This window comes from Manis javanica, chromosome 8, assembly GCF_040802235.1.
Source record: "Manis javanica isolate MJ-LG chromosome 8, MJ_LKY, whole genome shotgun sequence".
In the NCBI taxonomy this organism is placed as follows: Eukaryota; Metazoa; Chordata; class Mammalia; order Pholidota; family Manidae; genus Manis; species Manis javanica.
In genome coordinates, this window is record NC_133163.1 from 34,381,769 (window position 1) to 34,404,250 (window position 22,482).

The window sequence follows — 22,482 nt, forward strand, 5'->3', positions numbered from 1 at the left end:
TTGAAATCATTGCTGGAACCTGATATGGTTGCACCTGTGCACCCAGCAGTTCTACCTCACTCCCAGCTTCTGTCTGAAGTGATCACATGCCTTTACCAAACCAGTCTTACATGCCTAGAGGCCCTCTTCATGGTTTTATCCAGAAAGACACTTACATTTCATTTGATTGCCTTGTACTTTTGCTGGTAATAAAACATCTTAGTTTATTGTGATTTTTTTTTCTTTTTTTAATTTTTATTTATTTATTTACTTTTTTTGAGAGGGCATCTCTCATATTTATTGATCAAATGGTTGTTAACAACAATAAAATTCAGTATAGGGGGTCAATGCTCAATGTACAATCATTAATCCATCTCAAGCCTAATTCTCGTCAGTCTCCAATCTTCTGAAGCATAACGAACAAGTTCTTACATGGTGAACGAATTCTTACATAGTGAATAAATTCTTACATGGTGAACAGTACAAGGGCATTCATATTGTGATTTTTTTTTTAATAAACTTCATTTCCCCATTCTTTCTTCCCTTTCCATCTAATTACTTATCAGATGGACTACTGTAATGTCCACTAAGTGGTTTCTTTGCCTTTAATCTCATACCTCTCCAATCTAACTTACTGTTATGATTATTACCTCATCATAAGGCCCATCTCCTGACTTTCACGGTGACAATCAGGTAGTCTGGGAAACATAATTAAAGCTGGTGAAATAGAGCTGGTCGGCGAGTGGCTCCTACCTTTTATATCCATCTCCAAGGGGCTACTTTAAGTGTGTTAACTAGGGACCAAATAAGAGGGTATTGGTCCAACAATTCCAGATCTGACTGGGAACAAGATTGCTGGCTAACCCGGGCAGCTCACATTATGCCTCTGAGCCTTAGGGAGCTCATCTGAAACAATGAAAATGAGAACTGTTAAAATTTTTCTTGTATTTACCAAGTGCCAGGCACTGCTTTAAGTACTTTATGTGTATCTACTTATCCATCCAATAACCATTTCTGGTAAATACTGCTATTCTTGTCTCCATGTTATAGATGAGAACAATGAGGAACAAAGAAGTTAAGAACCAGTCCAAAGGCACACAGTGTTTTGGGGAATTGTTGGGACTCTTCAAACCCAGGTAATGGCTCTGAAGTCTGTATCTGGATGCTGTAAAAAGAGTTAAATTAGATGAGCTTCTGGGGTCTCTCCAGCTCTAAAAATACCTTAAATTTATATGTCAGAGAAGGCTGCTGGTTCCGCCAACAAACACAAAAGACAGGAACAGAGCTATGTTAAGGTATGACATAGCAGCCAGTCCAGTTCATCCGGAGGTGAGGAATGTTGTCTAAATATAGAAGCTCCCTTAACATTGGAAGGTCTGACTAAACTGGGTTAGTTGCTGGGTTAGAGGCTAGAGGCAGAGAGAACTGACAGGTGTGCCAGTTGTGTAGTCGTGCTGGCCTACGTAACAATTTAGGGTAAGATTTCTCCCTGAGCTTCGCCCTGCTTGCATCACTGCTGTCATTGTATGTCCATTTGTGGGATTATCTAGTGCTGATGAAAATAGATTATTTTATGAAACAATGTGCCTCTCAGAGAAACTGGGGCATTTTGCCAAGCCCTTTTCTAGCAGGATACAATTTCATGCCTACAGGCTGATTCTCTTTGTGTTTGTTTGTCAGTTGCAAGAGAAACTCTGGCAGGTGTCCGATCCATGCACAGCTGGACTGTCTTTGGTCATGCAGACCTTCCAACCATGTTAACTTCCTCCCTAGCATGCTCTTTGAAAGATGTTTCTAGGCCCTTTAAATACTGTTGTGGGTTGAGTCACATCACTCTAAGAGATGTTCAAATTTTAACCCCCTTTACCAACATGGGTGATCTTATTTGCAAATGCAATGTGAATTACATTTGCAGATGCAATCAAGTTATGATGACATCATCCTTGATTAGGGGTGGCCTTAATCCAGTGACGGTATCCTTAAAAGAAAAGGAAACTGGGACACTGGCACATAGGGAGAAAGCCATGTGACAATGAAAGAAGAGATTGGAGGGAAGTTTCTACAAGCTAAAGAAAGCCAAGGGTTGTGGGAAAACATCAGAAGCTAGACGAGGTGAGGAAAGACTCTTCCATAGAGCTTTCAGAGGGAACATTGGCCCTGCTGAAGTCTTGATTTCAGACTTTTATCCTCCAGAACTATTATAGAATACCCTTCTGTTGTTTTAAACTGCTGAGTTTGTGATAGTTATGACAGCCCTAGGCAACAAATACAGATATCTCTAGATATTTTGTCAAACACATTTGAAGGGCTTCATAAACAAAATTCCACTTATCCATAAAACATTAACTGAACTGTCTGGTAGGAAGAGTACTATGGAAATAGAGCTAGAACACAGACCCGAAGACCTGAGACATAGCTCTAGCTCTGTTAACTAGCTCTGATTTGGGGGCAAATCACTTAACTTTTATGAATTTTTCTTTTTAATCAAAAAAAGGGACTATTGTAAAAATGCTGCCCTGTCTCCTTCATAAAGTTGTTATGAGGCTCAGTATTGATTTACATAGCATTAGAATGTTTACAAAGCACATCCAGGTAAAAACATTTCATTTGTTCTTCTCAATCACCCTACAAGGTATATGTTTTCTTGATCTGATGTTGCTGATCAATGCAAAATTTACAGAAGCTGTTTACATACCACAGGCAACCCAGATGATAAATATTTGGGGCAGGACTTTTTTGTTTTCACTCTGCAGTGCTTAGGCAAACACTTGGTTCATAGTAAATGGTTGATATGCATTTGCTGAATGAATAAGGGAAAGAATGAATCTTTGTTTTTTGACACCTAAGTATGTCAATCTTTTAGAACACTTCAGCGCAGAGCTTAATGTATTAAAGTATACAGCATACAGTTTCATTCATTCATTTGTGCACACAAAAATACATGTTGAATGTAGGCATGGGTCTAGGTGTAGACATATAGCAGTGACAAAGCAGAGCTTACATTTTAGTGGGGGAGAAAGTAAACAAAATTCTATCTGGCATGAAATTGCTGCAGACAAAATTAAGCAGGGTGGTGGGAATAGGGATTATGGGATGAAGGAGAGGAGAAGGAAGCTGTTTTACAGAGGTTCATGGGAAAGCTCTTTCTGAAAAGTTGACCTTTGAGCAGAGCTGTTAAGGAAGTAATGGGTATCTAGGGAAAGATTATTTCAAGCCAAAGAAATAGCAAATTAGAAGCAATCCCAAGGAGTTTGCTTGTGATCTTCAAAAAATAACAAAGAAGTCAGTGTGAGGGAGGAGTGGATTGGAGGCCATAAAGTTATGGTGGTCTGATCACATGGCCTTGTAGGCCAATAATTGGAGTTTTTGGCTTTTCCTTTGAGATAGGAAGGCATCGGAGGATTTTATAAGAGGATCTGACTATCCTTCCTAATAATGCCTGATATAACTATGTTTTAAAGGAATCTTTTAAAAGAATCATTATGATTACTGCATGGACAGTAGATGGTTGGAAGGCAAGGTAGAAGTGGGCAAATCAAGGCTGTTGCAATAATGTAGGCAAGAGGTGAAAGTGGTGAGAACTGTCAGATTCTGAATACCTTTTGGGGGTAGAAGTGACAGGATTTTATAATTGATTGGATGTGGGGTTTGGAAGAGAATGATGTATCAAGGATGACTCCAAGATTTTTTATATGAATAACAGGAAGAATGAGTTTAAGAGTTATTAAGAAAATAAATTCTATGAGAGAAGCAGGTTTGGGATAAGACTGGGGAAACCAGGTTAGTTTTGGGCATTTTAATATGAAGTTCATTCTTTATCTCTTCCAAATAGAGATGTTGGGTACACAAATGCTCATGATTCTGGAGTTCAGGGAAAAGGTGTAGGCTAGAGACATAGTCTTGGGAATTGTTAGCATATAGAAAGTATTGAAGTCTGTGAGACTGGCTGAGATCCCTAGGGAGTGAGTATAGATAAAGAATAGGCTCAGAGTTTGAGCCCTAGGACATTCCTCATTTTAGGGGTTAGGAAAATGAGAAGTAATACACAGAAGAGATTGAGAAGGAACAGCCAGTGAGGCATGAAGAAAAACAAAGGCAGTGATAATATAGAAGCTGAGGGAAGATGCTGCGGCAAGAATGTTTCAAAACCTATTGCCCGGAAGAAAGAGGGACAATTACTAAGGCAATGAACTCAGTTGATATACTACTGACTGGCTGAGTTAGGTGAGAATAAGTTGTTTCCATTATGTATGACAATTTGGAAGTAATTAATAGGCAACCTTGACAAGAACAGTTTAGGTGTAGGTGAGACCAAATCCTGATAGCAGTAGATTCTGGAGAAAATGGTAGGAGAGGAAGTGGAGGCAGAAAGTACAGACCTCTTGCTGGAGTTTTTCTGTAAAGGGGGCAGAAAAATAGTGTGGTACCTGGGAAGTGGGAGTGAATGGACTAGGGAAGCATAATGGTAGGAAATCTAGACAGCATTGTATAAAAAAATAAGGGATTATTTTGATGAGTAGAAACTAAATTCTAGGAATTTTATGCATTTATTGATAGCCCACCCATAGAAACTGTGCTGCAGACCTTGGGATACAAAGAATTCTGACTTCCAGGAATTTAAAATCCAGTGTAAGTGATAAATGATAAACATATGAAAGATTCAAAGAATAATTCAAGACAATAGAAGAGATATATGTGACAAGGAAGCATATCAAGTTGCTGAATGTGCTTAAAGAGTTCAGAGGAAAGAGAGAGGTGATCTAGAAGAGATGACGGCTGAACCTAGTAGAACAGATAAATTCAGAGGGGCAAGTGAAGATAAAGGAAATAAAAAGGACAAAGACAAAAGCCTGAATGGAAAGTGGCAGAGAAATATCATTACCAAGTAGAGTTGCCAGATTAAATACAGGATGCAGTTTGATTTCAATTTCAAATAAGCAGCAAATAACATTTTAGTATAAGTAGGTCCCATGCATATTTTTCTGAAATCAAAGTCCTGTAGTTTTATTTGGTAAATCTGACAGCCCTTTCACAGGATTAAAGAAAACCATAAGAATGTTCATTGAACCAAGCGAAGAGAGAATTTAGTAGAATGTAAAAGGTGCTCAGTAGTGGCAGATACTTCAATAAAACTATGGAAATGACATTCTGTCATTAGGACACCATTGGTGGCATTTGACACAGCAGTGAGGCAAAGGCCCAGTGCAACAGATATGCACCACTCAGTAGAGAGGTTTGATGATAATATAGGAGAGAGATATACAATATAAGGCAAAATGTGGAGATGGACACTAGGCCCTGGGTCCACAGTCACTAGGATGCTATATGCAGTTAGATAATGTGTGAACAACCAAGATGCTTTGTTTAAGACCCTTTGTAAATGCCAAAGACTGGCTCAGTGGTGAGACCACAGCCTTGCTGGCTTGGTGCTCTAAGGCTCAGGCATCCTATGTTGGGGATCAAGATAAGGGAAGGAGACACATTACTGCAAATGCAATATAAGGGGGAGAAAAAGGATGGAGATTCCACCATCAGCAAAATGTTCTTTTAAATTCAATAGTAGATCAAATTCAGATACTCCTAGAATGGAATCAGATTGTAAACTTCAGATTATACATCACTTAATGGAAGACACTCTTTGACCTAGAGGCTTGCCCTATACTGGATTTTATTTCATTACAACTTGATAGAAAGCCTCAAAGAAATTCCACAAGACCCAGCATTGACAATGAAAAAGAACTACCTGGCCCCTGGAGATAGGGGCTTGGTCACTGATGGCAGCAAGTCCAAGAGCTATGGACTGTCAGTGGGCAGAATTGTAGGAATGAAAATGACATATGCTTCCTCAGCCATGTTTTATCCTTAGGTACCTCAAAGTTCTATTGTATCATTATAGAATATTTATTGCTGAAATGCCTGCCCCCCAGGAAGAAAAGGTGGCTGCTTTTGGAAGGAGTTTTTCAAATGAGGGTTAACAGAGTGACCTTTGACAATAACTGCTAATGGATTAGGGTCAGGGACAGCTCAGTGCTCATAGACCTTAAAAATATTGTCATCCATCTTTCTTCCTGAGTGGAGTGTTCATCTTGCCAGTTCCTATAGTTAATTAGATTGTTAACTCTGTCTATTTATAGCAGCAAACACTTCACTGGCATGTAGCAAATGCTGATTATTAATCAGGGGCCTCTACTGACTCAGGGTGGAACAAAATGTAATTATTCAAATTAGATTTAGGCCAAGGTCCAGTGACCTCACAGGCAACATCCTGATTCTGCAAGCATTAGTTTCTGTAAGCTGCATCTCTGGAAGATGTAGAGATTCCAATCTTTGAGAGACTTGGGATGAATAGTGATGCTGAGTTCAGACATCTCCCAGCATCCTTAAAAGGATTGTGTTCTCTGCTATAAATGTACCTATGCACCTGCCAGCTCATGACTCAAAATCAGCCTTACCCAGTAAATCATTATACAAAGTAGTTACGGATGTAGAATTTTAATAGCAAATCAATGAAAGTTAATTTTCATGGATGCTATTAGGGAGGGTGTTCACCAAGCCTGTCTCCTATCATACATCACACTACTTTATACTTTGAGAGAAAAGCTAAGATCTTATGTAAGTGATTATAAAAAAGACAGACTCTAGAATGGCCCAACCTTCTCTACTATATTTGACCGAGTGTCCTCCCCAACATTTACCATTCAGGTTTTTAGTGGGAAATAAGGGTATCCTCAGGGTATGGAGGGTGGAGGAAGAAAACTTAGAGTTTTCAGGGAAGTTTAAGAGGCAGCTTCCTTCAAGCACTGACAGGTGCTTGAAGGAAGTCAGGTAAGGAGTCAGGTGAGACCAGCAATTGCTGTGCCTTCCATGCCCTCTGCCCTTGGGTTAGATGTATGCTACTCTAAGCTCCTGCCAAGTTTGGGCCTCATAGCCTTTTTTCTTTTTTAATTTTTTTTATTAAGGTGTCATTGATATACACTTTTATGAAGGTTTCACATGAAAAACAATGTGGTTACTACATTCACCTTTATTATCGAGTCCACTCCCATACCCCATTGCAGTCAATGTCCATCAGTGAAGTAAGATGCCACAGAGTCACTACTTGTCTTCTCTGTGCCACACTGTCTTCCCCATGATCCCTCCAACACTATGTGTACTAATCATAATACCCCTCAATCCCTTTGTCCTCCCCTCCACCAGCCCTCCCCTACCCTCTGGTAACTGCTAGTCCCTTCTTGGAGTTTGTGCTTCTGATGCTGTTTTGTTCCTTCAGTTTTGCTTTGTTGTTATACTCCACAAATGAGGGAAATCATTTGGTATTTGTCTTTCTTGCCTGACTTATTTAACTGAGCATAGTACCCTCTAGCTCCATCTATATTGTTGCAAGTGGTAGAATTTGTTTCTTTCTTGTGGCTGAATAATATTCCATTGTATATATGTACCACATCTTCTTTATCCATTCATCTACTGATGGACACTTAGGTTGCTTCCATTTCTTGGCTATTGTAAATAGTGCTGTAATAAACGTAGAGGTGCATATGCCTTTTTGAATCTGAGATCTTGCTCTCTTTGGGTAAATTCCTAGGAGTGGAATTCCCAGGTCAAATGATATTTCTATTTTTAGTTTTTGAGGAACCTCCATATTGCTTTCCATGATGGCTGAAGTAGTTTACATTCCCACCAACAGTGTAGGAGGGTTCCCCTTTCTCCGCATCCTTGCCAGCATTTGTTGTTCCTAGTCTTTTTGATGTTGGCCATCCTAACCAGTGTGAAGTGATATCTCATTGTCGCTTTAATTTGCATTTCCCTGATAATTAGCAGTGTGGAGCATCTTTTCATGTGCCTGTTGGCCATATGAATATCTTCTTTGGAGAATTGTCTGTTCATATCCTCCGCCCATTTTTTAATAGGGTTATTTGCTTTTTGGGTGTTGAGGTGTATGAGTTCTTTATATATTTTGGATGTTAACCCCTTGTTGATATGTCATTTATGAATATATTCTCCCATACTGTAGGATGCCTTTTTGTTCTGCTGATGGTGTCCTTTGCTGTACAGAAGCTTTTTAGCTAGATGTAGTCCCATTTGTTCATTTTTGCTTTTGTTTTCCTTGCCCAAGGAGATGCATTCAGGAAAAAGTTGCTCATGTTTATATTCAAGAGATTTTTGCCTATGCTTTCTTCTAAGAGTTTTATGACTTCATGACTTACATTCAGGTCTTTGATCCATTTTGAGTTTACCTTTGTGTATGGGATTAAACAATAATCCAGTTTCATTCTCTTGCATGTAGCTATCCAGTTTTGCCAACACCAGCTGTTGAAGAGTCTGTCATTTCCCCATTGTATGTCCATGGCTCATTTATCATATATTAATTGACCATATATGCTTGGGTTTATATCTGGGCTCTCTAGTCTGTTCCATTGGCCTATTGTTCTGTTCTTTCTTGTACCAGTACCAAATTGTCTTGATTACTGTGGCTTTGTAGTAGAGCTTGAAGTTGGGGAGTGTAATCCCCCCAGCTTTCTTCTTCCTTCTCAGGATTGCTTTGGCTATGTGGGGTCTTTTGTGGTTCCATATGAATTTTAGGAATATTTGCTCTGGTTTGTTGAATAATTTTGCTGTTGGTATTTTGATAGGGATTGCACTGAATCTGTATATTGCTTTAGGCAGGATGACCATTTTGACAATATTACTTCTTCCTATCCATGAGGATGGGATTTATTTCCATTTATTCATATCTTCTTTAATTTCTCTCATGAGTGTCTTGTAGTTTTCAGGGTATAGGTCTTCCACTTCTTTCATTAGGTCTATTCATAGGTATTTTATTCTTTTTGATGCAATTGTGAATGGAATTGTTTTACTGATTTTTCTTTCTGCTAGTTCATCTTTAGTATATAGAAATGTAACAGATTTGTGTGTATTAATTTTTTATCCTGCAACTTTGCTGGATTCAAATATTAGATCTAGTAGTTTTGGAGTGGATTCTTTAGGATTTTTTTTATGTACAATATCATGTCCTTTGCAAAGAGTGAAAGTTTAACTTCTTCCTTACCAGTCTGGATGCCTTTTATTTCTTAGTGTTGTCATTGCTGTGGCGAGGACTTCCAGTACTATGTTGAATAAAAGTGCAGAGAGTGGGCATTCTTGTCTTGTTCCTGATCTTAAGGAAAAGCTTTTAGCTTCTCGCTGTTAAGCATGGTGTTGGCTGTGGGTTTGTTATATATGGCCTTTATTATGTTGATGTATTTGTCCTCTTGGGCTTCATAGCTTTTTAAGTGAAAGTGGGCTGACCAAGTGAAAGTGAGTTTTCTTTTTCTTCTGTAGAACCAGGTATTTTGTACTTGATGGTATTTCCATTTTCACATGGATGTCCCGAGAAACCTGGCAAGTGCTTTTAACTTCTTGGTGGGGACAGGAGGGGAATAGGTGCTTTAACTATATTGCCATTTACTTGGTGTTGTTCTTAGACAGGAATTGTTTGGTTCCAAGTAAGAAAAATCCTGTCAAAAGGCTTGAGCAAAAATGGGAGATCTACTAAATACATACTAGAATGTCTCCCAGGGGCAGGATATTCAGTGGGGTTTCGTACACCAGCACCTGGAGATCATCTTAATCCTGGGGCTGCCATTCACGTTTTCTTTGCTTCTCTCAGGCTATTCCTTCCGTTTTCCATGCAGCCTGACCTTTTTCTGCTTAGTTTGTGTGTGGCTCATCATAGATACCCTTAAATGGTACCCTCAGTCTTAGTTTTAAGATGCTCTCAGTCCAGAGCCCATACATATCTAACTTGATTTCATTGCTTTTTAAAAATATAGTATTAAAAATTTTGAGATATACTTCACATAATGTAAGATCCACCATTTGACAGTGTACACATCAGAGGTTTTTTGTGCAACCATTACCACTGTCTAATTCTAGAACATTTTCATCACCTTAAAAAGAAATCTCATACCTATTAGAAGCTAGTCCAAATTATCCCCTTCTCCCATTCCCTGGAAACCTCTAATCTATTTTCTGTCTCTATGGATTTGCCTATTCTGAACATTTCATGTAAGTGCAATTATATAATATATGTCCTTTTGTGTCTGGCTTCTATCACTTAGCATAATGTTTTCAAGGTTCACCCATGTTGCAGAATATAACAGCATTTTATTACTTTTTGTGGCTAAAAAATATTCTAGGCTATTTCATTACTTTTCATGGCTAAGTAATATCTAAATATGGGTATACTACATTTTGTTTATCCAACCATCAGCTGATGGACATTTGGGTTGGTTCTACTTTGAGGCTATTATCAATACTATTGCTATGAGCAGTTGTGTACAAGTTTTTGTGGGAAAATATATTTTCAATTCTTTTGAATATATTTCACCTGTCTAGTAGTAGAATTGATGGGTCATATGATAGTTCTATGTTTAATTTTTTGAGGAAATGACAGACTGTTTTCCATGGTGGCTGTATCACTTTACATTCCCACCTACAATATATGATGGGGCCCATTGCCTTTTAATTTCAATTTGAAGGAGACAATGTCTGGTTATCTCATCTCAATTTCAGGATGGGTTCCCTATGAGTCAGATATCTCTTATGGTCGATAGGACTCAGGATGGGGAAGGGCAGTGGAGTGTGAGACTAGAATGGTCACATGCTACAGTCATGCAGAGGCCCCCTGTGAAACAGTTCTCAGAAAAGAAGGGGTGGTCTGGGTATTTTCTCCCTTCTTGGCTGACCCCCACCTCAGCCCCACCAGCTACCACCTTTAGAATTGTCCTGATAATGTGTTATTTTTAAATTGAACTGAGCCTTGAACTTTTCTTTAAGACAAGGCACACAACTCTGTAGGGCTAGTTAAAACTAACATGTTCACTTTGATAGATATTTCTTATATCAAACCTGTGAGGCAAATGAAAACTCCAACCCAATATGGAGCTGTTAATGGCCACGTGCAAGATCATAGAGGGAATTAGTGACCATCCTGGGATGAGCATTTGAAACCTCAGTGCTACTGATTAGATTCTCAGGCCACTTGTGTGTTGGAACCATAATTATTGTCCTTCCTTGTTATTTTGGGATCCAAATTCCCACTCTTTGTTCATGCCTTTGGGGAATTTGTAGACAAAACCTCACTTACATTTTCCAAAACGAGTTGCTTTATAAAAATCCCAGAATGCAGTCAAGCCCATCTGTTTTCTCTCCTACATTAACTTATTTGTTGCGTAAAGCCCGAGACAGTCTTCAGAGAGATGCGGTTACAGGAAAGAAAACTTATTATGAGGGAAAGATTTTAGGGTCATTGAGATTTATTCCCCCTATATGCAAGGTCTGCATAATGTGTGCAATAGCCTGAGATCACCTTGGCATAAAGCATGGCTCATGTTTGAGCAGCTAATCATGCAGCCTGCACATGAGGGGAATAGTAAGCAAAGGATTCCCACCACAGAAGGTTTAACAATCAGCAGCTTAAGATATTGCAATGGAAATGAGGCTGGTTGTGCAGCATTTTACTCTGGAGCTTGTCTCCTAATATTAAGACTCTCAAAAATTATTGATTTGGATCCAAATGGAGAGAGAGATTTAGCATTTGCAATGTTTTCTGTGAAAGCCAAAATAAATATATACCAGCAAACCTGAACCTGAGTTAGACTCTGTGTATGTGTGTGCATGGGTATGTGTCAAACACAGAGATATTAAGTTATAGATGTATACATCTGAGGGCAGAAAGTAAATAATGATAAATAGTAAGCCTTACAGGTAATTTTTATTTACTCCATATTTTCTATAATAATTAATTCTTTGTTTTATATGTGGGGCTCAGAGGAGACAGAGGTCTTCATTTCTTTCCTAGAAAAGGTTCTATTTTGGAGGTGGATTGGTTGGTTGGGTTTCCATGGAGTGGCAATTCAAATGTTATGCGAACCTGTTTCCTAGCTCTCATGGATTATTGTCAGTGTTGTTTCTCCCCCACTCCCATCTCTCAAAGGGCCCCCAGACACAGCAGGTGACATTGATGGATGGCAGTGGTCCCCACCTGTATCTTTATTGAAGCCCCACATTGTACACAGAAATGGGGAGATAGTTGATGTCTAAGTCATGGTGGACTGCTAACAGACCAATAGAAACTCAACCTGAAACTGCTGTTATAGCAGCTTACTATAGCTTTGGCTTTGATATACAGCTACAGCACTTTGTAATTCAGCAAATGAGGGGCTGCAGGACTGCTCCATTAGGTGTAGCTATAACCAGAAGTCAAGTGATCTGGAGCCCAGTTCCAGCTGGAGCTCTATGACCTTGGGAAGACTTCTCAGTGCTCCTGAGACTGATTCTCATCTGTGAGGGCAGGAAAGTGGGTGTTAAACTTTCCTAACCAGATTTAGTGAGGAGAATTCATGTGAAAGTACTGTTATAATGACCTTGGGTGAATTAATCCCTTTGAGCCTGGGTCCCCCATCTGTAAAAACAGAATTTATACCACTCATCTCGCAGGCTCATGTAAGGATTAAATGAATTAGTCTAAGATCAGTACCGGCCAGGCATGGACACAGAGAAGGCGCCCCATCTCGCCCCACCTTCAGCCTCCTGTTGCCCACTCTAAAGTGCTTCCTAGGTTCAGCCTGTGTCTCCAGGCCTCCTTCTCCCCTCAGCAAGATGAGTGAGAGAATGTCACTGCAAATTATCTTTCTGTTTTTACTGACATTCAGAAAATTTTGAGAAACACCCTTAGATATTTTCTAAGCCTAAGCACATTCTCCTCCATGGAGGAAAGGAAACTAACTCCTCAGGGGAGGGAAGGAGTGCCCCCTGAGCTGTTCCTCAGGAAAAGTGTCAGCGCAGAGACTGCTGACCTCATTGGTCCTTTTATCTGTATTTCCTTAATAGCTGAAAGCCACGTCACTATTGTTCTCTCCTAGTGCCCATTATTAACTCCATTTAGTGTTTATCCATAAGTGAATGTTAATAAAGTTTGTGAAATAACCTTATTTCACTTTAAGATAGTAATTTGAATCCACATGTTTAACTCTCCACCTTTCCACCCAAATCCCATTTGAAATGGTGAAGAAAGATTATATGACATCTACAGCAGAGCTAGAAAAGACAAAACATTGCAACTGGAGACCAGAAACTTTAAGGAATTTCTATAAGATATAGTTTATTTAAAACTAGATTCAGAGTCTTACTATATAGTAATAAACTCTTATTTTTTTTGGAAGGCAATTTAGCAATATTTATTTATTTTTTATTAAGGTATGATTGATATACAATCTTAGGGAGGTTTCTTTCACATGAGCAACACTGTAGTTACTACATTCACCCATATTATCAAGTCCCCACCCACACCACATTGCAGTCACTGTCCATCAGCATAGTAAGATGTGTTAGAGTCACTCCTTCCTTGTCTTCTCTGTGCTATACTGCCTTCCCTGTGACCCCCCTACATTATGTATGCTAATCATAATGCCCCTTAATCCCCTTCTCCCTCCCTCCCCATCCCTACTTCCCACCCTCTTCCCTTTGGCAAACGCTAATCCCTTCTTGGAGTCTGTAAATCTGCTGCTGTGTTGTTCCTTCAGTTTTGCTTTGTTGTTATACTCCACAAATGAGTGAAATCATTTGGTACTTGTCTTCCTCCGCCTGGTTTATTTCACTGAGCATAGTACCCTCTAGCTCCATCCATGTTGTTGCAAATGGTAGGATTTATTTTCTTCTTATGGCTGAATAATATTCCATTGTGTATATGTAGAAGCTCTTATTTTATGAGTTTTTTTTTTTAAAACTTCGTTGTGTCCCTAAAATGATATGTTCAAGTCCTAACCCCCAGCACCTATGAATGTGACTTTATTTGAAAATAAGTTCTTTGTAGATGTAATCAAACTAAGATGAGGTCATACTAGATTAGGGTGGGTCTTCATCCAGTGACTGATATATTTATAAAAAATGGGATATTTGGAACTGATACACAGGAAGGAAGGCCATATCACAATAGAGGTAAACTCGAGGGGTGCAGTTACAAGCCAAGGAAGGCAAAGGGTTGCTGCAACTGTGAGAAACTGGAAAGAGGCAAGGAAGGACTCCTTCCTAGAGCCCTCAGAGGGAGCATGGCCAAAACCTTAATATTTGGACTTCCAGCCTCTAGAATTGTGATAAAATAAATTTCTGTTGCTTAAAATCTCTGGGTTTGTGCCAGTTTGTTACGACGGCCCTCAGAAACTAGTACAAACTTGATTGAAAACTTTAAACAATGGATTTAGGGAACTACTGACTCAGCTACAATTCAAGACATGTGATGGAAAGACAAACCTGGAAAAGAAGTGGGTAAAATTCCTCAGCAGAGCCCAGGTAATCTCCAAGCTCAGACCAAAAGGGACTCAAGTAAAGGTGGGACATGTCTGAACCCTACAAGTCACGCTGGGAAGTTGGATCCTGCCTCCACCCTTGCCATAACCTGCCATGGCATGCAAAATGGAAGCATCGTTGCAACAGGCTCATACTGAGGAAAGCTGTGCCAGTAAGAGAAGGGGTGACTTAGGGGAGTGCAATAAACACAGAAAAGCATCCAATAAGCACAATGGGCTAAGCAAGCAAACTTTCTTGCATATGCTCTTTCCTAGCTTCTGCATAGAAACTAGACTGCCAATCTTGTAATAATAAAGCTACAAAAATATGAAAATTTTCCTTTCCTCTTCATCTGAAATTAAACAGTTTGAATAGCAATCCATACAGTTTCTGATAAGTCACCTTTTAAATCTCCAAACAGGAAAAATATAGACATACACTTGTTAACTTCAAATTTTTGTTGAGCACTTACTTTGTGCCAGGTATTATTCTAGGATGAGGGTTTCATTCAGAGGTTTTATATCATATGCAAAGATCTGAAGGCAAGACAAACAAGAACATGGGACAATCAAGGAACTTCAAAGATAAGTAAATAGTGAAAAACCATTGGAGGCCAGTCAGAGCAATCAGAGGAAATGATCTCTCTGAAATGGACTTTTACCAAGAAATCCGAAGAAGAGAAGACTTAGGTGAATTACCACTCTTTTAAATATTTCAATACAAGATTAGAGAGGATACTATATTTATGAAAACAGAACAGTCCGAGGCTAAGAATCAGAAATACAATCCTTAAATTAAAATTTTAAATAAAGGCTGAACAGGGAAAATTGCATCCTGCAGTAAATTGAATTGGTGAATTAAATGATTAAGTTGTGAAATTCTCCTAGATCACAGAGAAAAATATATGAACTTAAGCAAAATACATGTATAGGAAAGATGATGGCGGTAAATCCAACAGATTCAATTTAAGTATAATAAGAATATCAACAAGGGGAGAGTAGCTACAGAAACATAACAATAAAGAAATAATAGGAAGCAAATCCTAAACTGAAAGAAACATTTGAGCCTGAAGACTGAAAGACCTACTAAGGAATCAGGTAAAATTAGTGTATTAACTCCTACACTGAGAGAGCCTATGCATGTTACTTTCTGCACTCAGGCAAAAATAACAAACAAAACAGATTACCTAGAAAAGGAAAAAATGACTATTAGCATATTACTTTTCCTCTGTACTAATTGCTAGAAAACAGGGAATAGCATATATAGAAAAGAGGGAAAAGGTTGTTGCCCACGAAACTCTTACTTGGTTTGTGTGAGAGTTATAGAAAAATCTAGTTTTAGACATTCAAGAACTCATAAAATATTCCTCTTTCTGAGAAAAAAGTCCTTGAAGTCCTATAGCAATTCAAGTAAAAAAAAAAAATCAAAATAAATGATTCGAATTAGAGGTAACCATAGCATCACAGAATTTTTGCAAGAAATGAAACCAGTAAAATTTAGCATTAGTGTATACATAACTGCTGTTAACATTATGAAATTTAGCAAAAAAATGTTAAAAATGATAATCTGGATCTAAAAAGATAGCTTATTCAGGTAAAAACTTGGGAGTGTAGAAGAAAAAGGAGGAAATAAATAGCGGCTTTGTGAGTATATACATTTTGTTTGATTTGTTTATTATTTTGTCCCCAGGCTCAGAATAGTGCCTGGCATATTGTAGGGTCTCAATGAATGAATGAATGAATGAATGAATGAATGAATGAAAAGCCTGCTAAATCTCTATAACCAATTAGAATGTAGAACTCACATGAATCAATAATAAAAAGACCAGCTGATAGAAAAATGAAACAAAACAATTCAAATGGCAATTTGGAGAAAATAAAAGCCAAACCCCACCCTCTATGTGCAAAAAAATGCTCCACCTAATTAGTAACCCAGAAAATACAAATTAAAATAACAAAGACATACCAGTTCCCATCCACCAATCTGATTGCCAAAAGATCAATATGTCCAACAATACCAAGTGTTGGTGACCATATAAGGAAACAGGAACCCTCTTAAGCCTATTGGTTGGACTTTATAAATCAGCACTAACTTTGGAGAATTTGGCAAAATCAAGCTAAGTTGAAGATGTGCATATGCTATGATTCAGCAATTCAAGGTCTAGGTATATACATCAAAGATGCTTTTCTAAATGTGGCCCCATGTACTCCTTCAAGGATGTTCATTAGGTATTGCTTGTAATAGTGAAAAATTAAAAACAAACTAAAATTCAATCAAAAGGGGGATAGATAAATGAACTGTGATTAAGTCAAAACATAAAGGTAGTAAAAGAAGAGCAAATTGTGGAATGATACACATAACATGCTAGCATTCATGTGCATTCAACAAGCACTCAAAGCCATATCCACATTACTAAAGATGGTAAAATCACATAAGAAATGAGAATTAAGTGGAAACAAGCCGAATTCATGGTAGTGATTATCTTTGTGGAAGATGACCAGGAGAGTATTGAGACTGTGGATTGGGATAAAAGACTTCAACTTTGTAATATTTCACTTCCTTTGTTAATAAAATCTAAAGCAAAGTGACAGAATGTTAATATTTGTTAATTTTGAATAGGGGATGTGTGACTTTTATTATATTATTCTTGTATTTTTCTTTAAAAACTTTTCACCCTGACCCAAAGTATAGTAAATACCTAACCTTATGTCCTTAGAATCATGATTCCATTAGAAGACTGATAAGTTTATAAAGAGGATGGAGTGGGTCCATGTAATTTCTGAAATGATACTAAAAAAACACCTTCATGTGTGTGCTGGGTATGTGCCTTGTTTTTTGGAGATGGTACAACTCTATCCTTTCCAAAGGCATTTGGAAATGTATAGGGGGAGGTTTTGATTTGCATGATACTTGAATAGTGTTACTGGCATTTAGCACCTGGTGCCAGGGATGCTAAATATCCTGCAATCTGCAGGGTTCCCCCTACACAAATAATTGGCCAGTCTCGAATGCCAATTATATCCTTTTGGGAAATAGTTAGAAATTACATTCTGCTGAGGAGACAGAAAACCCTACTATTAGTAGTTTAAACAAATAATCATTTTCTTTTCCTTATGTAACAGAAAGTCTGGAGGTTGTTTGCATAGATACGTTCAGTGATTCAAGGGTGTCAGGGCTCAGTTCTCTGTGTTTCTATTTGTCTTTTCCTCACAGTTTCAAAATGGCTGCTAAAGCTCTAGCCATCAAATCCAGAGTCTAGACAGGAAGAAACAAGGGCTAGGGAGAAATAGGCAATATCTGTCTTTGGAAAGCAAGACTATTCTGAAAATCATCAATAGACTTCTATCTATATCTCATTGTACCACATGGCCTTGCTTGCTGCAAGAGAATTTAGTTTTTAGCTTTGCTGCCTTTATACTAGAGGAAAGCAAGGAAAAAAATGGGTGTTAGGTAAGTCAGCCCACAGCATTCAACCTATTCATTTCTGCAGCAGATGCTGTGGGCTGACTTACCTAACACCCATTCCAAACTCTTTTTTCCTTGCCTTCCTCTAGTATAAAGGCCACAAAGCTAAAAACTAAATTCTCTTGCAGCAAGCAAGGCCATGTGGTACAATGAGATATATAGCATCTTACTATGCTGATGGACAGTGACTATAATGGGATATGTGGTGGGGACTTGATAATGGGGGGAATCTAGTAACCACAATGTTGCTCATGTAACTGTATATTAATAATACCAAAGTCAAAAAAAAGAAAAAATTTTTCATACTAAAATTAAAAAAAGGGGGTATATCAAGTTTCACTCAGGAAAACAGAAACCATAACGGTTTCTTTTGGTGACTATTTACCACAAAGGGAATTTAATTTGGGAACTCACAGGGGATTGAAGAGTGGAGAAGCTAAGCAGGTGATAGTGAACAGCCCAGAGATCAGCACCCTCAGGAAGATACTCTTTACTCAGTGACAGAAAATGAAGGGAGAAAACAGATTCACTGAGGTCACTTGGCAGAAACTAGAATCGAGACAGGCCCACTCAGCAAGAGAGCAGGAGCCAGAGGGGAGCTGCAGCTATCTCAAAAAACTACACCTGAGAGGCAGGGGGAGAGGTGTATCCTGGCCTATCCCCCTCTCCCACTGCTCTCCTCTATTGGCCAAACTCAGTGGGAAGCCAGCTGGCAGCGCAGGGCTCCCGCTGTGATGCAGAGCTGAGCCAGAGGAGGAGGAGGAATAAATCAGAGGGAAAACAGGTCGAGGACCAAACACACTTGGTTAAAATATAAGGCACACCTCTATGCTAAACTGAAGGAAGGTATAGACAATAGAGTAAATCAATGGGGACAAAAGTAATGTTGGTTAGTGTAGAATTCAAGGCTCAGGCCATTGAAGAACACAAAGGGTTTTTCTTTCTCTTTTTTTTTTATTTTTTATTGCTAACAGGTACAATCCATAGCAAAGATAAAGGAATCATTGAAGCCCTAAGCGCTAAGTAGCATGGAATAAAATATATATGTATGTCAAAACCTCATAGAAATACAATGACAAATCCACAAGAACCATAATCATGGAGAGACACTTTAATCCCTGTGATAGATTAGGCAGACAAAAGTAAACAAGGACTTTCAACAAAGAGTTCATATTAAGACATATGGCAGCAGCCAAACCTGAAATCAGAGATATTCACAGCTTTAAGTGCTTTTATTAATAAAAAAGGAAATGAAAAATAAATTATGACTCAACTCAAGAAGACATAAAAAACAAATATAACTTTAGGAAAGTAAGAGAAAGGAATCAATAAAAACAAAAACAGAAATCAATACATTTAAAAGAAAACTGGAATTGATCAATTAACCAAGACCCTATTTCAAAGAGGCAAACTCTTGGAACACTTTTCACAAAAGAAGTGAGAAAAGACCCAAAAACACAGCATTAAGATAAAAAAAGTAATATAACCTCAGATACAGAGACTAAACACATTGCAAGAGCTTTATGACTTAATCCTAATACATTTGAAAATCTCAATGATAAAGATCATTTTATAGAGAAATAAAAAAATAACAAAATTGAGAGAGGCCTTCTAATGGCTCAAGAGGACCTATAACTATACTCTGTCATAGAACCAGGAGTTCTACCATGAGGTCTACCATGATGTTAAATGAAATATCTTTCCTGTTAGATCATAAGCTTCCTGAGGTCAAGGAGTATGTCTTTTTTTTTTAATTGAAGTATCGTTATAGAATCTTATGTTGGTCTCAAATATACAATACAGTGGTTCAACAGTTACCCATATTATTAAATCGTCACCCCCTCTAGTGCAGTTGCTATCTATCAATGTAGAAAGATGTTTCAGAATCATTTACTATATTCTCCATGCTGTACTACCATCCCCAGGACTATATCTTATTTGATTTTGTATCTCCATTATGTAGCTAAAGGATACACTGCAGATGCTCAGAGGATGTTTGTTGAAAAATTTTTCTTCTTTCCTCACTCCTTTCTTTTCTTTCTTCTATTCTTACATCCATCCCTTGTTCCTTTCCTTCTTCAACACCACATAGAATAATCAAGAAGCATTTAGCAGAGAATAAAAGAGGGTCTATTTATATCATTCTCTAGGTCCTATTGATGGTCTGTTCTATAGATCCCAGTGTCCTGTGAAGGAGGCATGTGCAGGCAGGCTCTGGTACAGGATCCACAGAGGGTTCCTCTGCAAGCAGCACAGCTTATCAGGAGCTGCCCAGAGCTGGTGACTCAGAGAATGGCCCAGCAGGCCCTGGCTGTTGCTAGGAAACCACAGTTCCCTGGTGGAACCCAGCACAACACTTGCAGGTTGTCCCTGATAACTTAGAGAAAATGAATAGCTGTCTCTTAGAAGGAAAAACAAAAAGCTAAAGTGAAGAAAGTAATTCTCCTTGCCCAGCACTGAATGATATGTATCTATGGGGATTAGAGACAAAAATAGTCTAAAGAGAGGTTGGCATCATTAAAACCACTTTTGCTCTTGCTATTTTTGGTGTAAAAATGTGCTGCAAGAACATGGCCAAAAAGATGTCTGTTCTGCAGACAGTCTCAGAGTTTTCTGGAACTTTGGCCATGGAAGGGTCTGGGGAAGTGAGGGAGAGCTCTCCCCCAGGATCCCTGTCCACGCTCTGATTCGGACCTCTCCAGCTCTCTGGTCAGCTGACTTTCACAAGTGAGTGCCTCCCTTGGCCTCAAGCACACCTCTGACCAACTGCAAATCAGTGCTTCCCAGCACACCCACAGAGGAAACAGCAGGAGAGTAGAACCAGCAGTGGTTCTCAGATTTGACTGTGTGTCAGGATTACCTGGAGGGTTTCTTAAACACAAATTGCTGGCCTTTTCTCCCAGAGCTTCTGATTTAGGAGGCCTAGGTGTGGGCTGAGAATGTGCATTTCTGCCAAGTTCCTAGGTGATACTGAGGCTGCTGGTCCAGTGACCACACCTTGTGAACCTCTACTTTAGATGATTAGTCTTGTGAGGAATTGTCAAATCACTTAACTGATGAAGAAAAAGAGGTTCAAGGAAATGCAGTGGGTTGCCTACAGTCACTTAGCTACTGGTGGTGGATTCAAATCCAGACTTCCTGAATTGCACACCAGTCTTTCTCTACTACAAAATACTCTCCAAGCAATGCCTCATAAAAATTCCCCAAAAGACTCCAGATGGCCACAACAGGGGTGGTCCTACCATGTGAATGCCAAGTTGCTAAATCCAACCCTGATCACAACAGCTTTGAATATGAAGCCAGAGACGGTTTGCAAAAGCCTTTGTGTTCTTCACAGCATTGTCTCTCATCTTTCTAAATACTGTAGATATAAAAGGAGGCATGTTGAGGAGAAGCAGACACAGCTAAGCAGGGCTCCAATTACGTTTCCAAAGAGGCACGCCTCTGGTGCTGTGCTGCCAAACTGGGGCTGCCGCTGGGAAGGCCCATAGGTTTTGGACTCAGACCGCAAGACATGTCCTCCTCTTGCTCACCACCTGCATCCCCACTGGCCTCCTCTGTGTGTGCCCGGACAGCTTCAGGGGTATAATGAACACTGAAAAAATACACATTCATTCCACTTTCACTTGAATATGGGCCTCATCAGCCATTAAAGCTAATTGTAAGCTGTAGGATACAAAAAGAATGAAAGTCAGGCAAACAACATACATTAACAGAGCCTGGCTAAAGCAAAACTAAAATGAGGATGGAATTTTATCTTTTGTCCCCTGGGATCTTCTCTTTGACTCTCTCATTACCCTCCAAGGCTCTCTACTCTTCCCTGTACCTCTTGATTTCTATTCCTATATAAACTTGCTCTTCTTTACCTTCAGCTAAGCTCTGCTGAATGAATGAAACTTAAGGGGTTATTTGCTCATAGTTCTTCTGATTTTAATAAAGGATATTTGAAGACTAAAAATCCTCCAATGCTTGAAAAAATGAAGCTCTAATGATGAAATTTGGGGGGTATTAGGGGTTGAGGAAGGATCACTGAGAACCAGCACCTTACACAGAAGTTTTTATACTATGCTTCATAGACAGCCATTAATTTGTCTCCTGCTAAGGCTAAGACTTATCTCGTGTACTGGTAATACTGACAGAAGATTATGCCTTAGGAACTATCACATGTATTTGTAGTACTTCTGTTTTCACAGGAACTTTGTGTCCACTAGATGGCATTCAGATAGAGCTTGTGGACAACTTTTTATTTCTGTAGCATAATGATGCTAAGAAAAAATGAGCTGGAGGTTTCTTCCTTCCTGCCAGGGTTTCAGCTTTGCTCATATTGTCTCTGCCTCATGGGGTAAACTGTATGTTTGTGTAGCTACTGAGTGAGTGCAGAAGTATATGACATTGTACTTAGGTGTGGTGCTTTAGTTTTCAGTGTGCTTCATAAACTTTCTTCCTTTGAGCTCAGTTGAACTTGTAGAAATTATTATTTCTGTTTTATGTCTGGAGAAACAGAGGCTCAAATACATCAGCTAAAAAGTAGAAGAGCTAGAACTTGAATTTAAACCTTTTGATTTCTGTTTCTAAATAGACCACATTCCATCCCCACACAGTAAACCAGAGAGGTATCATAGAGAAACAGTGGTTGGCTGACTGAGTGGGCAGAGAGCCCTGGGAGGAATAACCGAGTTGGGGAGTGATGAGAGACAGTATATGAAAATATTG

At 38.9% G+C, this 22,482-nt stretch overlaps 1 long non-coding RNA gene across 1 annotated transcript in view; it reads left to right on the forward strand.

The window, feature by feature from the left end:
* The first annotated feature begins 1,011 nt into the window (after nucleotides 1-1,011).
* LOC140850732 (uncharacterized) overlaps nucleotides 1,012-22,482 on the forward strand; it is a 112,858-nt gene continuing 91,387 nt past the window's right edge. Inside the window, exon 1 of the long non-coding RNA XR_012133788.1 lies at nucleotides 1,012-1,115. This is a non-coding gene — a long non-coding RNA (uncharacterized lncRNA). The remainder of the gene's footprint in view (nucleotides 1,116-22,482) is intronic.